At 44.6% G+C, this 21300-nt stretch overlaps 1 protein-coding gene and 1 non-coding gene across 4 annotated transcripts in view; both read right to left on the reverse strand.

Annotated features, from left to right (window-relative positions):
* Nucleotides 1-8957, reverse strand: part of SPATS2L (spermatogenesis associated serine rich 2 like) — a 167039-nt gene extending 158082 nt beyond the window's left edge. Inside the window, exon 1 of one of the 3 annotated variants that reach the window (XM_059168478.1) lies at nt 8842-8957. The gene's annotated coding sequence lies outside the window, so the exon portion shown is untranslated. Of the gene's footprint in view, nt 1-8305; nt 8564-8631; nt 8732-8841 lie in introns of those variants that run through there. The other 2 variants (XM_059168481.1, XM_059168480.1) reach the window with 2 other exon arrangements.
* An 11887-nt stretch (nt 8958-20844) lies between these two features.
* Nucleotides 20845-20946, reverse strand: LOC131828347 (U6 spliceosomal RNA). Its single transcript, XR_009352365.1, has one exon. It is a non-coding gene; the product is annotated as a U6 spliceosomal RNA (small nuclear RNA).
* Between the last annotated feature and the right edge of the window lie 354 nt (nt 20947-21300).

Here is a 21300-nt window from a genome sequence, read left to right on the forward strand (position 1 = left end):
AGAGAGCACAGTTCTAGAAGCTCTTCTCTGTTCCCATCCTTCCTCTCATTTCTCTCCTGTAACAACTCCTTTCCTCGAGTAGGGATGCTCGGAGCCCGGGCAGGGACTAGGATCATTACAGAAGACTTTGATACACACACGAAGGGAGAACCCAGATCACAAAGGAGCTTTTGTGCCATGCTAGGGAGCTTAGATTTTATCCTGGAGAAGCAGTGGCTCTGCTGAACGGTTTTAAGCAGCAGAGAGCCGTGATCAAATTTGCCTTTTAGAAAGGCAGCAGTGTGGGGCACGGATTGGAGGCAGGCCAGGCAGAAGGCAGGGGGGCCGGTTATGAGGCCACTGCAGTGATCTCCAGAGAAGTGAAGAGGCCCTGAACCAAAGCTGTCATGGTGGCACAAGTTCCAGACAGGCCAGGGCAGATTCCAAAGCCTCTGAGAAAGATGGTTTCGACGGGGCTTGGTGGTCAGAGAAATGGAGGGGTTGAGGAAGAAGGAAGAATCTAGAACAACTCCCAGATTGAAAAATTGGTGAGGTGGGTTTCATTGATTCAGAGAGAAACTACATTAGGAATAGGCCGCAGGGGAAATCAGGAGAGAGGAATGACTCGGAAAACGAGTGGGCCAAGTTTCAAGGAGCAGAGACCGATCACTAGGGTGCACAGGTCAAAAATCAGAAGAGAATCCTGGACGATGGACTTGCCAGTGTGAAAGTCAGAGGTGGCCGTCCCGAGAGGACAGGGCTGTGGGGGGCTATGGAGAAAGGGCAGAAGGGGAGGTACAGGTGCTACGTAAGAACCAATCCCCCTACCGCCAGGAGTGGGATGGAACCAACCAGACCAAGAGGGAAGGGCCAGGGAGATTCTGCTGGTCTCGCCCTCTGTTTTTATAAAAACACAAAGAGACTTACGCATGTTAATGCACTGCAAAAGAAGTTTGGTTGAGCCCAGAGGAAAGGAGAGGTGCTAGAGCAGGGTCCGCAGGGAAGCAAGAGGGAATGGTGTCCAGAAAGATTAGGCTCAATAAAGGTAAGGAAAGGTGTGAGGAAGATATAACATTACTGTTGTGAAACTATTTTTCCTTACTTAGGAATAGAAATGAAATATAATTATATAGGAAGGCTTTTTAAAACTAGTACTGCATATCATGTATAAAATCAGATAAATGCTGAGCACAGAAGTCACTTATTTCCTGGAGCCTCAGATCTGTGGTCTTGGTATATATTTCCCCTACCTTTGTGCTTTACCTAGATCACCTTGGTTGCTCCAGAGAGCGACAGTGGCTCTCTATAGCTTGTGGGCTCTCCGGTTGGTCAGTGTCTGTGCTGAACGGATAGGTAAATATTTCAGTATCACCACGAATTATCTGGCAGAGCAGTGTTGAGAAAAAAGCCCGGGCTTGGGGGGACCAGGCACCAGACAGACTCCTCTGCCATTTACCAGCTTTGCAGATTCAATCAAGTTACGTAATTTCCCGGACTTCTGTGTTTCTCTCTCTCAAAAAGATAACCTAATCCCTACTTTGCAAGACCACCATGAGGTTTAAATGAGATGATCAGTAAATGATACCTATTACGATGGTGGTAATTGTGTTCACTTTGTTCTGAATTTTTAGAATCAGGTGCCGCTGCTCAAGAAACTGTACTTCGCAGCGATCAACATCTTGAGGCCTGAGGAAAACTGAACCATCAATCCTAGTGTTGGGAAGGGCCCTGAACATCCTAATGGCCACGGGCGCCTGGATGGCTTAGTTGGTTTAGTGGCAGACTCTTGATCTGGGCTCAAGTCGTGAGCTCATGGGTCCAGAGACTGAGCCCCGCCTCGAGCCCTGCGCTGGGCTCCACACTTGGGAGTCTGCTCGAGGAATCTCTTCTTCCCCTCTGCCTCCCCACCCCCACTCACTCTCAACTGCTCGCATGCTCTCTCTCTCTAAAATAAATGAGTCTAGGGGTGCCTGGGTGGCTCAGTTGGTTGGGCATCTGCCTTTGGCTCGGGTCATGATCCCAAGGTCCTGGGATCAAGCCCCACATCGGGCTCCTTGCTCAGCGGGGAGCCTGCTTCTCCCTCTGTCTGCTGTTCCCTCTGCTGGTGCTTGCTCTCTCTCTCCCTCTCTCACTTGCTCTGTGTCAAGTAAATAAAATCTTCTAAAAAAATAAGTAAATCTTTAAAAAATATATTAAAAATGTTAATGGCCACCCAATGTTCGTGTCCTTTCTTCGTTACAGTACATACTCCGTCTTGGCCCTCAGATGCCTGACATCTGTTCGACTCCGAACTCACTGCTCAACCTTTCTAAGCTTTGGTATTGCCCTACAGTAAAAGGGGGTAATGGGGGTTTGTACTTGAGAGCACTGTTGTGAGGAAAAAAGGAGATAAGGCATGTATTTAAACGAGACACCGCCTGTTACAGCCTGTGCTTGGATACATTTTGGAATGAGGGGTGGGGGGTGGGGGGCCTTAGCCACCTCATGAAACAGCACAACCTGTAATAGGACCACCTTTCTTACGCTGATCCCAAATATGTCCTAGGTTTGCAGTTTGTGGGGGTAGCTCTACAGAATCAGAACTAGGGTTCTAGAGAATGGCACGTTTCTTCCTTTACTGAGCTCTCCTGGGTGCACTGGGCAGCACCTCACAGCCGGCTGGCTCCTTGGGGCCAGACCTCTCCCTGCATAGAGTACTATTAAAGTTTCAACCTTCAGCCGTGTTTCCATAATGCAGGAGACCTTTCGCGTGTTCTGAACAAGCTGGATGCTACCCAGGAATGCACTGGTTATATTGCTTACAAGATTTATTTTGGGCTTTATATCATGGTCAGTTCAGCACTTGGCAGCAAAAGTAATTGTCGCAGGGATCTGTGTATCCTTAAAGTTTCATTATTGAACACCGCAGCCCACCAAGGCCCGGGGGAGGTCCAGTGGGGGTTCAGCTCAGGAGCAGGGGCAGCGACACTGGGCACTGATGTTACAGTCGCAACTGGAGAATGCCTGGCCCTCCCTACCCCCACCCCCCGCCACCATTCCCCGCCCCCCATATTCCCAATAACAGCTTCTGAAATCTTTCAATAACAAGCCCAGGCAACTGTCACTTTAGAAAGGACCCACCACCTCCCAGCAAAAGGAAAATCTTCCCTTCTGAGCTCTCTCAGACCTTTGTTTCCGGGTTACATGTGTCATTCCTCCTGTTAAAACTATAAACTCCTTCCTGGCAAAAACAGGGTCTTGGATAAAAGGAGTCTCATTCCAAGTTTAAAAGAACTGAATTCTATCCTGAATACAATATGGTGATGTGGCAACTTCCCCCTACCTTACCTTTCATCCCTGGATGGATCCCCAGATGAATTTCTTTCTTTTTTTTTTTTTTTTTTTTCTTATTTACAAGGAAGTTTTAAAATGAGAAGGCTGGGCAGCCCCTGCAATACAGGGGATTTTATGGTTGATTAGCTGAACTTGAATTTAACTGAGGACTCCAGGCTAATTGTTTCAGGTATAAAATCCTGGCATAAAGCCTGAATGCTTTTATTTTTGCTCGCTACTGAGACCCATCACTCCACCTTAAAATAACGACAGCCTCCTTAATTCCAACTCACAACTGCCAGCCTCCATCATTATCTCGACTCTGGAAAATGCCGAGGCCTCAGAATCTCACAGCTGATGAATGGAGAGGCTGATTAGAACCACAGAAGAAAAATGGGAAAAAACTCCTTGACAGATGTCTCCTTCAAATGCCTGTCCCTTTTATCTAATGTCAACATTAATTTCTATGTTAACAAATATTTATTGAGGTCATGACTAGGTGTCAAGCTGCAAGCTAGGCTCTGGGGACATAATGGTGAGCAGGACACAGGCAATATCAAACCCCATCATTTACAAAAAACTCACCCTTATTGATTCTACTGGTACACTTCCAAGAGTTTGCTATGCCAGAGCCCTGTAGATGGTTCAAGGACAGTATATGGGGTCCATCAGTGCCCTCAAGGAACTTGCAGTCTAGTTGGAAAAGCAAGATGAAGCATATCATGGCACAGGAGAGTATCTGATGTTCTAAAGGGATGGTGCGGACAAACGGGCAGAAGAAGAAGCAAATGAGAAATGTGGTCAGGTTGACTTTAACTTGGAGATGGTTGTTAGGTTAGAGGAAAAAGGAAAAGGCGTTCTAAAAGGCAGAGCATGAACAATAGGGCACACAGTCATCTTAGAAGGGCAGTGAGATCCAATTACCAGGAAGAGAAGTTCATGTTGGAAAGAAGGAGAAAATAAAGTCAGTAAGTCAAATTTGGGCAAGACTGTGGAGTATATTAAAACCTGGTTGAGAGGTGGGACTGAAGTTGGGGGTCGGGGGGAGGCACATGGAAAGAACTTGAACTAGTAGAAAGAACACTGGTTTTTGAATCAGATAAACCTGAGGTCCACACAGTCTTCCTGCAAGACAGTCCTTGGACAGAAGTTCTAAGGAGAAGAGTTTGAACGGCTGATGTGGAAGCACGCTTAGTAGGAGAACTCATTAACTAAGAGACCAAGACGTAGGCTGCTCTAATCATCCTAGACCAGTGATGGCCAAGGACCAGAGCCTTCGGGGAAAATGAGGAATGCGGAGATGTAGGTAGGGGCTGGCTCAGAGAAACTACTACAAACTATTACAGGTCTTGATGGAGTTTTACTGAGGTAATGAAAGGAAGAGGAGTCAGGTAGGGTCCCTGGGTCTCAATTCTGGGTGCTGAAGAGATGGCTGGGTGTCAAAAAAAGGGAAGTCTTTTCATTGTGAAAGGAACAGGGTTAGCAGAGAATCTGAAAGGTTTGCTATCAGCCACACAGCCTGTAGTCTCACAGCAGGACACCCACCATGAAAAGTCTATTAAACAGGTACATAAATGGGAACAGTACTAGAGATAAAAATGTACATGTTGTAAGAATAGCTAACACCATCACATTTAAGAATATTTTATTAGAAAATAAAAATACTCACGATTAAACAAAAATAATGGGTCTGATAAAAATAGTAGAGAGAAATACATTTTTGTAGACTGTTTCTTAGTTCTGGTACTTAGGGGATCCTATCCATTACCACAACACTGAACGAATAAACTTCTGTAGAAATTCAACATATGGCCTATTTACATAACAAGCATCACAACTCCAAATTAGCCATTTTGATGTGTCAAGGAAATAACACCTTCACAGCAGACTACTTCAAAAAAGGAAGAAAAAAAGAAAGGTTTGTTTTTCTTTTATAATTATGTATACTGGGTTTTTAACTGTTTGTATCAGGAAAATCATATTTTAATTGTGTGATTACACTTGAAGGCAGAACAGTGATGGAATGAGTTGATTAGCTGAATTATGTACAATCATTCAGAAATCAATAAACAGACTCCATCACTTATATCTTTCCGTATCATATAACTGCCCTCATGTTCTGTGCCATGCTGATAAAAGCGACTATTCTCTGTGTACAAAAATTGTTAACAGTCCTACTATTCCATTATCAGAGTCAGGAAAGTGTCTACAGAAGATGACAGGGCAATATCTATCTATTACGTACAAAACCCACTCCACTCTCATCAATGGCCAGACAGGTGGTGGCAGCTTGGATCTTAACTATAAGCAAGCTCAACTTCTTCCATTTCATCAAACCTATAACCAAAAGTTCTTGTCCTGGCTCCCACCATGGGATGCTGATTAAGACTGTGTAAGGATAATAGAAGAAAGACCACCAAGGCGCCTTTCATACATACACCATAAATGAATAGTCATGGTTAATGCCAGTACAACTGTATGATCATAGACTGAGAAACTGATAGAACCAAAAATGAGACGACTCTAAAGCTTTACTTCTTATGGCAAGTATTTCCATCTGCACAGCAAAATTGCTCTACGAGATGCTTCCGACTGGCAGCACTTCAGAGACTGCAATGGTGTGGCCTAAACATTTTCTTTCCCTGATCATTACGAAGCGTAAAACAGCTTCACAAGCCCACAGACAGCCATCCCCACAATGGCCACTTAAAAAAATCAGTGGGAGCATAGAAACATCAACTTAAGACTTTCATTAGAGAGCTCCCTAAAACGATATGAATACAAAAGAAGTTTATCATCCTGCCTGTCTAGATTAGTATGTTAAATTAAGTTGATTCCTAGGAAATAATTTAATATTTTCAGAGGCGGGCATTAAAGAGAGAAAGAAAATTGGCAATATACTCCTTTGCCAGATGTTGAGTTTTTACTATCCTCTTAAATATTCCCTGCATTCAAGTGATTTGTATTTTTATGCAAATTCTCCTTGGGGGCTAGGCTAGTCGTGTGTGTGTGTGTGTGTGTGTGTGTGTGTGTGTGTGTGTTTAAAGCCACACAGGGGGGCGCCTGGGTGCCTCAGTCCGCTAAGCTTCTGCCTTAGGCACAGGTCATGATCCCAGGGTCCTAAGATCCAGCCCTGTGGGGCTCCCTGATCAGGGGGGAGTCCGCTTTTCCCTCTCCCTCTGCCTCTCCCCACTGCTTATGCTCTCTCTCTCTCTCAAATAAATAAAATCTTCTTAAAAAATAAAGCCATACAGATACAGAATTTGACATATTTTACATTCTCTTCCTTCATAAAACAGGTTTTAACAAAGCTTGAGTTTAATCCAAAACACTAGAGACCGCAGCCATATTTGCCATGTTCAAACAGAAAATCATTCCCAAAGTTGATTTTCTCCAGTTAAAGATCCAATAAATACTATCATACACATAGTTTTAAGCAGTACAGTTATTTGATAAAACTGTCCCCATGTATACAACACACTGCTTTCCAGTTAAGTGTCAGTTTTTAAAAAGCCAATGAATTACTTTATCCAGAAGGCAATCTTAGTCTTTAAGAGTATCTTTCACAACTATTGGATCTGTTACTTGAATATTCTTTATTTTTCTTCAGAATGAAGCAATTTTGACTTCCTGTCCCTTCTTTCCCCTGCCATCTTGCCCATCTGCTTAACCTCCAGAAAACAAAATCAATCAGAACGGCAATGAATTGTTCCTCTAAGACAAACTAAAACGATGCCATAAAGGTCACACGACAATACTCTTTCAAATCTTGGAATAAACCTCTTAATCTGCATAGGTTCTAAAATTGCGGAGACTTTTTTTTTGTTTGTTTCCTGACTTTTGACAGGACAGGCAAAAGCTTTTAACATAACATTTAAATCTTGTTTCAAAAAGCAAAGGAAAAATATTACATACAACGTTTTATGTAAGGAAAGGGGCTGTGTTTGAAGTTCAAGGTTTTTCACCAGTTCTCGAGCTACAGAGTCTGTAAAGGAAAGGAAAACGCTGTACAGAAAGAATCTCCAGTGTCAGGTCTCCAAAAGCTTGACGACGCTCACACCAGGACTGCTGGGAACTGAAAGCTCACGAAGTTCACAAACACCCCCTCCCCCCCCCCCCCGGCCGAGCCCCCCCGCGCCCCTCCCCCCCGGGAAGCCTCTACTCGCGAGGATGCGAAGCCGCGATCGCATCTCTGCCCAGGTGAAGTCTCAGCCCCTCACCGCCCACGTCTGCCGCAAGGATTGACCCGACAGAGTGCGGGCGAGCAGGGCCGATCTCCCGAGACACGCCAAGTCGAGGGTGCCGAGGGCGCCAAGAACGCTCTCCGCGCCTCCGCCACAACCTCCGCCGGGGGCTTCAATCCGCCGCTTGCTCGGTCCCGAGCTCCCGCCGCCGCCCGCCGCCGCCCGCGGAGACTGAGCGGCTGCCGGGGGCCAGCGCATCCCGCTCCCGCCCGGCGCCGCGACGCGGGCGAGGGCGGGCTCGTCCCGGCCGAGGCGGGCGGCTCCGCGGCTCGCAGCGAGGGCGGCGGGCGGCGGTGGGTCTCCCCCCGCTCCGCGCGTGGAAGGGGGCGCTCGCCCCGGGGCGGGCAGGCGAGGCACCGCGGCCGATTCAGATCCGGGGCGGGCGGGTCCACGTCGGAGCGCGGCGGCCACACGCTCGCCCCAGGCGCGCAAATGTGCGCCCGACCCGGCGCCTCCTCCCGCCCGCCCGCCCGCTCTCTCGCTCGCGCCGGCCTGAGAAAGGAAGGACGCTGACCTCCGCGTCCGGTCCGCGCCGCCGGCCCGCGGCGGCGCCGAGCGGGGGCCACACCCAGCGCCCCGGGAGGCGGCGGGGGCTGGGCGGCCCAGGCTGCGGAACGCGCGGCCCGGGCCGAGCCTCCGTCCCGGCCGCCCAGGCCCCGCCGCGTCCGCCCGAGCCCCGCATCCCGGCTCGGGCCCGCCGCGCGGGGAGCGGGCGGGGGTCCGGGGCGGGGGGGGTCCCGGGCGGCGGCGACCGGGAGTCCCGGGCTTACCTCTGTGCGGAGCGCCGGCCGCTCTGTCCCGGGCCGGGGGACGGCGACCAGGGGCGCGGTCGCCGAGGGAGGCGCGGCGGCTGTGGCGGTCCCCGCGGCGCGGAGGGCGGGCCGAGCGGGAGCCGCTGCCTGGGCCGCGCGCCGTCCGGAGCTCGCCCCGCGCTGCCGGCGCTCGCGGCGGAGGGCGCAGCCAGCTCGGCCCCCGGACTGGATTCCTTCACTGACACAACTCCGGCTCGGCCGGCTCCACGCAGGGACACTCCCGCCCCTCGCAGCTGCCCCCGCCCGCCGGCCGCGCGGCCAGCCCGCCCCTCCGTGTCACTCACCCGGGCGCACACACCCCGAGCCGGCGCCCCTCGCTCCCGCTCGCACACACACAGCTGCTCACGCCTCCCTCGGGTTTTGTATCCGCTCACACGCACGTTCTGACACAGATGCCTTCGCTCCACACGCCCTCCCTAGCTCCTTTTCCCACCCCACTTTCTAGAAGAATCCCCGTTCAGCTTCCGCACTTTGCTCGCTTGCCCCACACCTACCTCCTCGACTGTCCCCGAACCGCCACCTCACTTCAGCTGCCCCTGCTATTCGGAGAGGTTGGCACCGCCCGCACGTGTGGCAGGAGAGTCGTCCTCCCACACCCGGGGGGGTGGACTTTGCCCCTCCGCCCCCTCGCCCCACCCCCCTGCCCCCAGCACTGTGTCCGAACGCAGGATGCTTCTCCTTTCAGAAGGTAGTCATGCTTTCGGGTCCCGAGCCAGGCTCGAAATGTAAACACAGAGAGCCGGGTTCCAAATGACCCGAACAACGAGGCGCTTAAAAAGTCCTGGGGCTCCGATCTGTGCTCAGATCCCGGCGGCCCCGGAGCGCTCCCGCCCCTCCCCGTCGCGGCCCGCTCACCCTGGGCGCCCGGAGGATGCGATACTCTAACGCGAGTAATGACCGAGTTCCAGATCGACACCTGGGCATCAGCCCACGGATTTCTACCTGGGAGTGCAGGAGTCGGGAAAGTAAAGGCAGTTTCTCAATCAGTATTCATGATGGAAGCACTTCAGATAACACAGCTCTTCCAGAGGCAGGAGAATGAAATGCAGGCAGCACTCCAGTTTATTTTTTTTGAAAAGGGTGACTTCTTAGACTCCTTTTTTTTTTTTTTTTTTTAAATACTAGTGTTTCTCAGCGGCTCCTTGGATGTCAAAGCCCCTTACAAATATCAGACCAAGGTCAGTGAATGTCTCTCACGCTCCAAACTCGAAGGGGTTTCTGAGTGTACAGCAAAATGGTGTTATCGTTCCATGTTGAAGAATTCATAATCTGAAATAAAATCCGACACCTTTCTGGCAAAGTTCAAATCTGCTAACATTATGTGCCTCAGTTGACAAAGCACGGCCATAATAAAAGGAGGAACTGAAAGTAAAGGAACTCATTTTCTTATGTGACTTGTGGTGTCCGTTCTTGTTATACTGGATTTGTATACTGATCACATAATTTGAACATTTGTAAGTGCTTTATAAGTGTTAACTCATTTAATCTTCAAACAATCCTATCACATAGGTCCGACTTTTGTCCTTTTTTTTTTTTTTTTTCCTGCTAAAGAAATTGAGGCACGGACAAGTTAAGTTACTTGCCCAAGTGGTGGAGTGGCAAATGGTGGAGTGAGGATTTGAAACTGTACAGTCTGGCCCCACCAGTGCTGCAGATAAGACTTGCTTCCAGAAGCCTTATTACATAGAAATATGGAGAATAAATACCCCATTGCACATTAAATTTAAGAGTAAAAGATAACTTGTAGCAATTAGACTTAAGTTTGATATGCATTTTAGGTTCTGTGGCAAAATACATCATTTAATTGATGGGGGTACCTCCATAATTACAATTCCAAAATGAATGATAAATTGTTTTCCTGGGAAGCCTTTGGAAATAACATTGAACTCAGTCTTCATTCCTTTCCTCTACCACTTCATACTCTTCCCAAATCGAACTTGTTTGGTAATATCGGAAAGAAAAACGTTTAAGAACTGAGTATCACCAGCGGGAAGAGTTTTCCGAAGCCCATACATGGCCTTTGCATTTGGGGGCTGTTTCCCAGCAAGTAGGTAGTAGCTATAAGAACAACTGGCATGTGTATTGAGAGCAAAATGTTAAAGCATTGAACTGATGAAAAAAACAAATGGAGAATAGGAGTGTAATAGTGGCCACTGTACCACAGACTAGACTAAAATTAATCTTCTCCTGGGAATGACCTAGCCCATGGAAAGACAATTATAAAGTCACTAAAGAAAATAATTATTTACTCTGGAAAAGATGAAAACTTCTCCTACTTCTGGGGGAGAGGGTTTTAAATGCTTATTAAATAGTATATAAAAACTTTCTGTGCATCAAATAACTCCCAAAGCAGTATTTTGATGAGTTAAGCATAAATGATTTTAAAAACATATGAATTACATTTCTATAACTGCATGGAGATATAAAAGTTGAAAGAAATAGAATATGGAAAAAATATGTATCCGTGTTTGCACCAGATATTGAAAATTTATTTGAAAAATATTATTTGAAATTTTGATCTGGGGGTTATCTCTCTAATACTAGTATGATGCTATGGTTCAAAATGATTCTCTATAATTACAATCCACAAAACCCTTTTTACTCTTTTCTAAATTAAATAGAACAGTGAAGTCTTAAGAAAACAAGCAAGAATCATATGAACAAATGTTCTTTGAGAGATGAAAAAAGTATGTTAGTTTATATAGTCTAATGTTTCTACATAGGTAATTTGAATATGCTTTCCTCCATATTTTTACCCAAACCCTTCACCCAATCTATTTAATCATAAGTGTGGGGCAATACTGACCTATTCTTCAATGAGGCTGACTCTTTCCCTGCAGTATCGATTTCAGCAAAATGCCATATTCCACCCCATAGACTGTGCTGGGCTCCTGATTCTCTGGGCATTCAGAGTAGGGCTTACCCTCATGCAAGCAGCTCAGATCCCAGAAGGCTGTTAGAGACCATGAGCGGTTGTTGTCTCGATGTTACCATTTGGGCATCTGAATAAGTAATGGGGACAGAGAATGATTTTAGTTGCCAGGCTTTATTCTAAGACCACTAGACTACTATGCTCCAAACCAGTATTCAGACCTCCTGGAGAGTCATCATTTAGAGACCCTTGACTTTGACTCGGGGAGTGACTGGGCGGAATCTGGGTGATTTCGCTCAGGGACAAGATGAATGTGTTCTTTGTGTGTGTGTGTGTGTGTGACATGTATTAGGGCTGACCACAAATATTCTAGCCTTGCTTCTTCTGAAGCAAACAGTAGGATTGCACTTCTCCATCCTACTGAAGGACGATGTAGCCCTGCAGCTTGCTTAGAAACGATGAGTATCAGTTCTGTGCAGAAGTTAAGAGCTTCATGCCTCAGCACACTCTCGTTCCCCTCCGGTACTACAACCAGCAAAGTGCCTGGTGATGGCTTCTCCATTGGATTGGAGTGTACAACGACAATGAGCGATGTTGCCCACGCTCACCTTCAGTGGATATGCAGCACGAGCAAGAAAATCAACCTTGTTCTAAGCTACTGAGATGCAGGGTTTTTAATGTTTCTACAGTATAACTAGCCTATTCTGATCAAAAATAGGAAGAAACAAATCACTGCAGGGTAGGCTGTGCCAGAGATTGGCTAATAATTCCACATTTCCCGGCCTCCTATGTAGCTCGGTAAGGCCACGTGACTGAATTCTGACCAATGGAATGTAAGGGAAAGTTGAATCAGACACTGCCCCGCCCCTCCCATGGAACATCTACCAGGTGAGCGCTCTGTTTAATCTGCCACGTGGTATCTCAGGAGTCTGGGTCTCTAGAACGAGAGCCAGCAAACATTTTCTATAAAGGGCCGCATAGTATACATTCTAGGCTTTGTGGGTCATAAAGTCTCTATCACAACTACTCAACTCCGCTGTTTTATAGGAAAGCAGACTCTATGTACACCAATGGACATGGGTTGTATTCCAATAAAACCCTATTTACAAAAACAGGCAGTGGGTCGGTGTGCCCTGGGTGGTCATCTGCTGACTACTTACCTAGAAGAGAGTAAAGATGAAAGGAGCTTGAGTCTCTGAGTCACTCTGTGGTAGCTACTTGCTGACCACCCACAGGGAATTGTTATCTGAGTAAAGACCTGTAGGGCTAAGTGTAACTCATACACTATCTTATTCCATAGTCCAGAAAAAATTCCAGATGGATTAATAATAGAAAAAATATTAAAAAATGTAACAGACTCACAATATTGGCTATCTTTATAATATTAGTTAGAAATATCATGATAAAAACTCCAGAAACTAACAGAAAAGATTAAACAGATCTGAGTACCAAAAACAAAAAAAACAAAAAACAACAACAACAACAACAACAAAAACCCAACATTTGAACGTTACTTAGTGGGAGAAAATATATGCAACATAAATAAACAACAGGAAGAGGCTTCATATGCAAAACAACAAATAGCTTCTCGAAATCAATAGGAAAAAGAAGCAGCAAGGTAAAGAAAATAAGCAAAATTTAAAAACTTGCACAGGATATGGAGAAGTAATTCTCAAAAGAAGGAATATATGCTAATAAGCATATAAAAACATATTCAGTCTCACCGATAATCAGAGTGTAAGTAAAAACAAGGCAGCATTTTTTACTCATCAGTTTGGCAAAAAAATGTTTTAATATCAAGTGTTCATGAGTGCATATAAGAAGTAACAACTTGCAAACTCAACTGACTGGAGTCTGAATTGATAAAAATTCTGGAAAGCAATTTGCAGCATTTACAAATATTAAAAATGCATATATACTTTGTCCATGCACTTCCATTACAAGTAATTTGTCCTACAGAAACACTAAGTGTGCAAAAATACATTTATGCTATATGTCTATTATACTACCATTTGTAAGAGTCAAAAAAACTGGACCACACCTCAACATTCATGAGTAGAGGAATGGTTAAGTAAATGTTATACGGGGGTGCCTGGGTGGCTCAGGCGTTAAGCTTCTGCCTTCCGCTTAGGTCATGATCCCAGGGTCCTGGGATCGAGCCCCACACTGGGTTCCTTGCATAGCGGGAAGCCTGTTTCTCCCTCTCCCACTCCCCCTGCTTGTACTCCCTCTTTCGATGTCTTTCTGTCAAATAAATAAAAATAAAATCTTTAAGGTAATAACTAAATAACGAAATAAATGTAATACATATACACCGAGAAACAACAACTGTTAAAAATGAGGGAGATATACACCTGCTGACATATTTTTAAGCGATAAGAGCAAGTCAGAACAATATGTACCCCAAATGCACTCTAAAAAGGAGAAAGGAGACAGGAATCTATATATCTTGAAGGATATGCACCCTGTTGACACTGATAACCCTTGGAATGAGGGACTTCCATTTTTAACTTTACGCACTTCTTTTTTTCCCTTATGTATATCATTTTCACAATTATAATTTTTTTTTTAAGTAAAAGGACAGAAATGAAGAAAGACTGAAAGAAAAGCCCATTGTGGACACGGGCCAAGGCTGAGGAGCTGAGGGATGGTTGGGCAGAGGAACAAAGGCTTGTTGAAGGCTTGCTGAGGGAAACGCACAGGAATGAGTCACTCCCTCCGAGTTCCAGTGGCAGCAGATGGAGCTGTTATGACCCGGAACCAGGGTTCTGCCTGGAAATTTTCCAGGAAAGAGAAAGACTTGAGGTGAGCAAAGAAAGGGTAGCCCTGCCGGCCTGAGGGCAAAACATGTTGGGAACAAAAACAACAAAAACCCCAAACAAATAATGTCCTTTGGCTAAACTTGCTTAGTCTACCCGAGAGCTAAATATTAGGTTATCTTTTCACTGCTTCAGAATTTTTTAGGTTGAAAACTTCCCCTCAGAAGCTGTTGTGTGAAATGAATATATACCTAATGGAAGGTGGGGTTTTTTTGGCTTTTGGTTTTCGGTTTTAAAAGTTACACATCGCTGTGTATCCTAGGAAGATAATTCCAGATTCATTCAACCTTTGTTGTGCCAGCAGGAAGGCAAAGGGCACAGGTGTGTGTGTTACAGGTGAACAGGCTGTCATTCACTCTGGAAACGTGCGTTTGTTGGTTCTCTGATTGGTATTAATGTCTTCCACTTGCCAAGAGTACTTTTGTCACAAATCTGATTACATGTGAGATAGAACATCCTTTTATATGTTCGTGAACCATCCATCATAAGTAGCGCCATATGACCTGTTACTCACTGGAGAGTTTTCCTATTGGATGTCGCCTGTACTCTAAAAATCCCCCATATTACTGTAAATTAAAATTACCTTATAAACAAAGGCCTACGGGTGGTGTCTACACTAGAGGGGACAAAGGAACCTTGTAGACTCAACGTCGCTATTTAAAGAAAACTCAAGATTCCTCTGAGTCACAGCATACAAATGAGCCAAAGGCAGATCAAGGCAGTTTTCTGGTTGGTTGTGTTTCGAGTGCCTTGCCGGGAGTGAAGTCAGAGACGTGGGCCATGCTGGTGACAGCTCAGTGCTCGTTTAGTCAGCTAGGGTCGCCATAACCAAGTACCACACAGACTGGGGTGGGGGGTGGGGTTTGTGCAGTGGGAAGCTTAAATAACAGAATTTGTTTTCTCACAGTTCTGGAGAGGAGAAGTCCAAGATCAGGGTGTCAGCTGGGTTGATTACTTCTGAGGGCGGTAAGGGAAGGATGTGTTCCTTGGCTTGTAGATGGTTGACTTCTCCCTATTGTCTTCCTGTCATGCCCATCTGTCTTTGTATCCAAATCCCTCTCTTTTGGATTAGAGTCCACCCTAATGTCACTTTAATGACCCCATCTCCAAGTCAGGTCACATTCTTAGGTACTGGGGGGTAGGACTCCAACATAGGTTTTTAAGGGAAGGGATACAATTCAGCCATAAGGGAAGGCATAATAATGAAACAAATTAAGCGTAAGTGTAGAGCTTGGGTCTCTGATTGGTCACCCAGGGTTTTTATCAGACCCCACCATCTCCACATTTGAGGGTGCCTTCTCTGCTCCTTTTCCCCACATTCCTGTTGATTTCTGCACTTTGCTCTATCATCGTAATTAAGTAATTACACACTTATCTCCCCGATGAGACCTGCACACTCCCTGTGAGCAGAGACTATTGTCTTTAGTTCCGGGTATCTAGCACAGTGCCTGACAAGAAGAATGAATGAATGATTGACGATGACATAATATTCATCTCTTAAAGAACACCAGTCCACACAGCTATTTAAATATCTCCCCCACCCTCCCCAAAAAACCTGACTTCCTGATTGCACGACTAAATGTTAGAATTTAGACTTCACCCCCATGAAAAACATGACACGCAAACTTGAAAATTTTTAAAATTCTTATTAAGTATGTCATGACACCTTGTAGACAGCAACTTCTACATAAGAAGTTGGGATTTTAAAAAAATGTCTAAAACAGGGGAAAAGGATCTTTATATCCAGCTGCCTCATAAACAAAGCAAGTTCAGACAAAGGATACTGCACCTTACTTACATTAATAATAAACTTTAGATTTAAAGCCCAATTTTATTTTATTTATTTTTTTTTTAAAGATTTTATTTATTTGAGATCACAGGTAGGCAGAGAGGCAGACAGAGAGAGGGGAGGAAGGAGGCTTCCTGCTGAGCAGAGAGTCCCAGGACCCTGAGATCATGCCCCAAGCCAAGCCCAGGGCAGAGGCTTTAACCCACTGAGCTACCGAGGCACCCCTAAAGCCTAATTTTAAAATTACAGTTAGACAAAGTGAAAATACTTCTTTGGAAATTATCCTATGGTTAATAAATAAAGTTCATGAAGCTGTGAGCTTTTAAAATGTGGAGAAAGCAAGTCAGAAGGGAAATTTGATGCCTTCAAGTGGAAGCACAGGGATGTTGATGAGTTTTTCTGTCTCTGCTAAAGACAGAACAAGGCTAGTTTATGCAACAGCATGCAAGGGCTAGGCTGCCTACAAAGGAAGAATTTCCTAATAGAATACTAAATACCAGGATGGCTTGGGTTGGTTTTACATCTTTCTCTCATTTAAATGGGAACTCCGAAACTGCAGTGAGCCAACCTCTTTCGCTACTAGCCAGAACTTGGAAAAACTACCTCATTCCACTGAGGGTCTGTGTGTGTGTGTGTTTTTTTTTTTTTTTTTTTTTTAAGATTTTATTTATTTGACAGAGAGAGAGAGAGAGAGATCACAAGTAGGCAGAGAGGCAGGCAGAGAGAGAGAGGGAAGCAGGCTCTCCACTGAGCAGAGAGCCCAATGCAGGGCTGGATCCCAGGACCCTGAGATCATGACCTGAGCCGAAGGCAGAGGCTTAACCCACTGAGCCACCCAGGCACCCTGAAGGTCTGTTTTCTTTTTCACAAAATGGGTTTTGTTTTTTCCTCATACTGTTACAAGAGATTGACTCTAAAGCATGTAGCATAGTTTCTGACACCTCATAAGCACTCCAAAAAGAGCATTGATAATAAGAATGAAAGCAAATATTTATTCATTATTTGCTACATACCAGACACCATTCTAAGCACTTTATGGAGTATTTCATTTTGGTGTTACAATAATCATGTAAGGTAGGTGTTGTTATTTCTGTCTCACAGGTGGGAAAACTGAGGCACAGAGAGATTAAGTTGCCCTGAATCGTAGAGCTAGTAAGTAACACAGCTCTATCACACACCCAGGCAGTCTGTCTCCAGAGCCTGTGCTTCTAGTCATCATAGCAGCAACCTCTACATGTTTATAAACATTAACTCTTTTAAAGTAAAACTTCGGCATGCCCTTAAAAAATTCATAGTCGAGTGGTCCCTAGCCTTCCATCGTCCTTCTATTATTTTTCCTTTTGAATGGTTTTATTTACTAAAATACTGTAATGATAAGTAAGAACTCATTTTTTACTGCTACTAATCGAAGATACATGTCACAGAGTTCCTGATCATGGTAAGGGAACAGCCAGATCTGAACTAATAGAATTCTTACCAAAGGCAAAGCAACTCGATCATTTTGGTTGGCTCGTGAAGCTTTTTCATCGCACGGTTTGCACAAGGCTTTCTGAAATACCTGTAATAATTAATTGACTCTCTTCCTCCAAATAGTAAGCTCACAAAAGTTAATAGCCTGTGTGGAGCTGTCCCTGATGCTGATACATGAGTCCCTCTACCAGAACGCCATCTTAAGTGTGTAGGTTTCCCCCCAACAAATGATTCCTGCAGGTGTTCTGCAGACAGACAGATGTGCTACATGAGCAGTTCTCAAATAGTGTGGTCAGGAGTTTTGGGTAAGTCTATTTAGGGTCCAGAATATATTTCCAAAATATATATTTGATCACCGAATGTCAGAAGTGTTTTAAGGTGGGAGTCAAAATGTTGACTCTCTGTAGGGAAGTATTAAAAGGTCATCTGGCACTGGAAGCTAAGGAAGACTGAAGAGGTGAAGGTCTGGAGTTAGAAATGTCCACTGTGTATGTATGTGTGTGTGTGCGCACACGCACAAGGGACAGTTATGGGGAGAAATGAGCAAGAGTGCACTAGTAAACCACCTTTTGGGGAAAAACAGGTCCTAGTTGGTAGCACTTGCCAAGTTCCATGTTGTAAATACTCTTACCACAGCCAGTTTCAAGCGATCAACAATTCAATAATGTAACATATTTATATTTACTTTATTTTTAACACATTTCAAATTTAACAGTTGGCTCTCTCAAGCCTGTATGAGCCTGTTCCAACAAACTTGTTCATCACCATTCTCAAGGTAGAGCCAGGAGATGCTGTGATTGAGAATGGGCGTCTGATAGCTCAGATGAAGGGAAAAGTCAAGAAAGCATCATTTCTAAGATGAAGTCTAAGACTGAAGAAATTACAGCCAGAAATGATTCAGAGTCAAGGAGGCCACAATGAAGAGAAATTCTGGAAGGTAACAATCTAGTTACCAAACTGAAAATGAAGCCCTTGGATGTGGGGGCATAGCCCAGACACAGGGACTGATTAGACAAGGAGGAGAAGAGGAAGAGCCGTAGTTCACACAGGGTAAGGATCCGCTTGCCTCAGACCAGATGTGCATTCCTGTCTGACATGATGATTGTCATCGCCCTTTCCACGTTTGCTCTTGTGCAATATGTTCATCTTTCTCTCCTTGAGGGAATTTCAAGCATCTTTGACAATACTGGAAAATACTGCTCACCAGGAATTTGTAGACAAGAAGTCCAAGCCCGGTGTCCACAGCCTGGAATACCAAATAGGACTGATCAAGCAATTTAAACAATTATATATACAGCAATAGAAACTCTAGAAACAGACAAAATTTGGAGACCCAGGTGGGTAATCAACAGGCAGTCAGATTTTTGGAAGCCCATCAGCAAATATTAGGATCATGGAGATAGGATAGGTCCCTGTACCAGGGAAAGAGAGGGATAAAATGAATGGCAAAGTTTCCTAAGCTGAGCAATTATGTCAGACACTTTGGATTATATGTACAAAATCCATTTGTTCCCTCTTACTTAGAATCTTTGTTTATTTGGCTTGCATAGAAAGGTTTAGCCATGTAACTAATTTCTAGCCAATGAAATATAAGCAGCTATTGCTAGATAGAACTTCCTGAAAAATTCTGTAAAAAGAGGACAAAGAGCTACCATGTGCCTCCTACCTCCTTCCCCTTTATCTCTTTCTTCTGCTATTTCCTTGAAAGACAACAATGATAGTTGGTGCTTCAACAGACAATTTGGCCCCGAGGAAACCTTGCAAATAGAAACAGTGCTAAGGATGTTGTTCTAGAAAGAAAAACAAAATCTTGGTCTCTGACCACTGAAAACTGTCAGAGCATTCCTGGGCTGTCTACCTCCGGATGTTTTTTACAGGAGAGAAAAATAAACTTTTGCCTTGTTTAAGCCACTGTTATTCACTGCTTTTGTACCAACAGAAATTCTTGATACAGCCAGCCAACAAGCCAAGTGTTAAGGAATAGGAAGGAAGCAGAGATGGGATTTTGTTTTAAGAATTCCAGTACAACGTGAAGAAGAAGGAAGAAGCATAGTTACTAGGACCAGGACATAAGGTAAGAGCCAAAGTAGTAGGTGATGGACATTGAGGAGGGTAAGTGTTGGTGGTGAGGGCTGTGAATTGTGTAAGACTGATGAATCACAGACCGGTACCCCTGAAACAAATAACATATTATATGTTAATAATAATAATAAAAGAGCCAAAGGAACAACACTACTCAAAGCCTACTTCTCTGAAAAAGCTACTTCAATCCAAATTTAAAGTCTCCCACTCAACATTGCCTTTTGTCAATAAGCCAAGAACAGGATGGCAGATAGTCTAGAGAGAGCAGTCAAGAGCTTGGTGGCTGGGAATCGAGAAGGGCCATCTTGGGGCAGGGGACCAGGAAGGTCAATTGCATTGGTAGTGAAGGTTTCAGAGACATATAGAAGACTTCAAGACCTATGAAGCTTTCATGAGACTGTAATTCTCATCTGGATGATCAGCCCACATTTGGCCTCCCACGGTCTGGTGATGAAACTCTCCAGGCTACAATCTGATATCACAGTCCTCACCCACAGTCAGCTCAGAACCAGATTTCAAGAAGCCTGAGGATGGTGAGGAGGGAAGCTAGTGGAGATGCAGCTTGAAGGACAGAGATGGAGCTAGAAAGAAAGAAGGCATTTGAATGAAGGGCTTGAGTGAAGGAGAAAAAAAATAATGAATGGTACCTGCCATGAATTCTGATCAAAATTAGGAGGGTATGATTGTGTTTATCTGGGGCCATGAAAGAGCAGAGCAGTAAAAACTAGACTCAGACATCATCTTTTCAGTGCTCTAGAGTACGGTAGTGTCTTATCTGAGAAGGGATGACCCAAAAGTCCAAAACTGCTTCTTTTCTGCCCCCTTTACAATAACCAAAGCACAGTGCAAGAATATTAGTGCACTGGTGTCTAGTTTCCTCTCTATGATAGCACCTGCAATGCTGTCACCAAGAGACCTCCTATTTGCCAAGTTCAGTGGACACTGTTCATTTCTTATCCATGGCCTCTTTGAGTCCTCAGACACCGCCTCCTCTGTGCCAACACTCTGAGTTCTCATCCCAGCTCCATCACCCCCTTCCCATCTCACACTAGCACATCTCATGGTTAGTGTCCCTAGTGTTCTGTCCTCAGTCTTTACACTCCTCCATTTATAATCTATTTCTAGACTCCTCCCATGTAAGGTATTTCATTTGTTCTGTGTATCCCAACTCCAGTATCTATGCCTTCAGCTCATACCTTGTCCTTGGCTCTAGACTTCTAGATCCTATGCCCCACCACCAGCTCCATATGCCCCACCACCAGCTCCATATGCCCCACCACCAGCTCCAGCCCCATGAGTTCAAAATGAGAATTTGCCAATGGCTTTGAAAGCCTTTGGAGTATGGGAGGATGTCTCCTACCTCTTATAGCTTCAGTGCATGGAAGCATTCAGCAAGTATTGTCAAATGACAACATGGCTGGATATTTTCAACAAACACATTTAAATGTCACTTATGTACATATTTATTAATATGGAATGCTTCATGAATTTGTGTGTCATCATTGTACAGGGGCCACGCTGGTCTTCTCCGTATCATTCCAATTTTAGTGTATTTGCTAAATATTGATTTATTTAGCATTTTACTGAAATATAATTGACATATAAAAAATTAAACACATATGAATTGTACAATTTGATGTTTTGACATATGTCCACCTATTGAATGTTCACTACAATCAAGACAGGGAACATAGTCATATTGCCAAAAGTTCCCTCTTGTGCCCCTTTGTGATTCATCCCTCCTGTCCTCCCCATCCTCCAGTCCCCCACTGCCAATCAATGACCAATCTAATTTCTATCACTGTAGCTTAGTTTCTATTTTCTATAATTTTATATAAAAGAACTCATATATTATGTACTCTCTTTTGGGGCTTGGCTTCTTTTTTAATTACCCTTATTTCTTTATTTATCAATAGTCCAT

This window comes from Mustela lutreola, chromosome 3, assembly GCF_030435805.1.
Source record: "Mustela lutreola isolate mMusLut2 chromosome 3, mMusLut2.pri, whole genome shotgun sequence".
Classification (NCBI taxonomy): Eukaryota; Metazoa; Chordata; class Mammalia; order Carnivora; family Mustelidae; genus Mustela; species Mustela lutreola.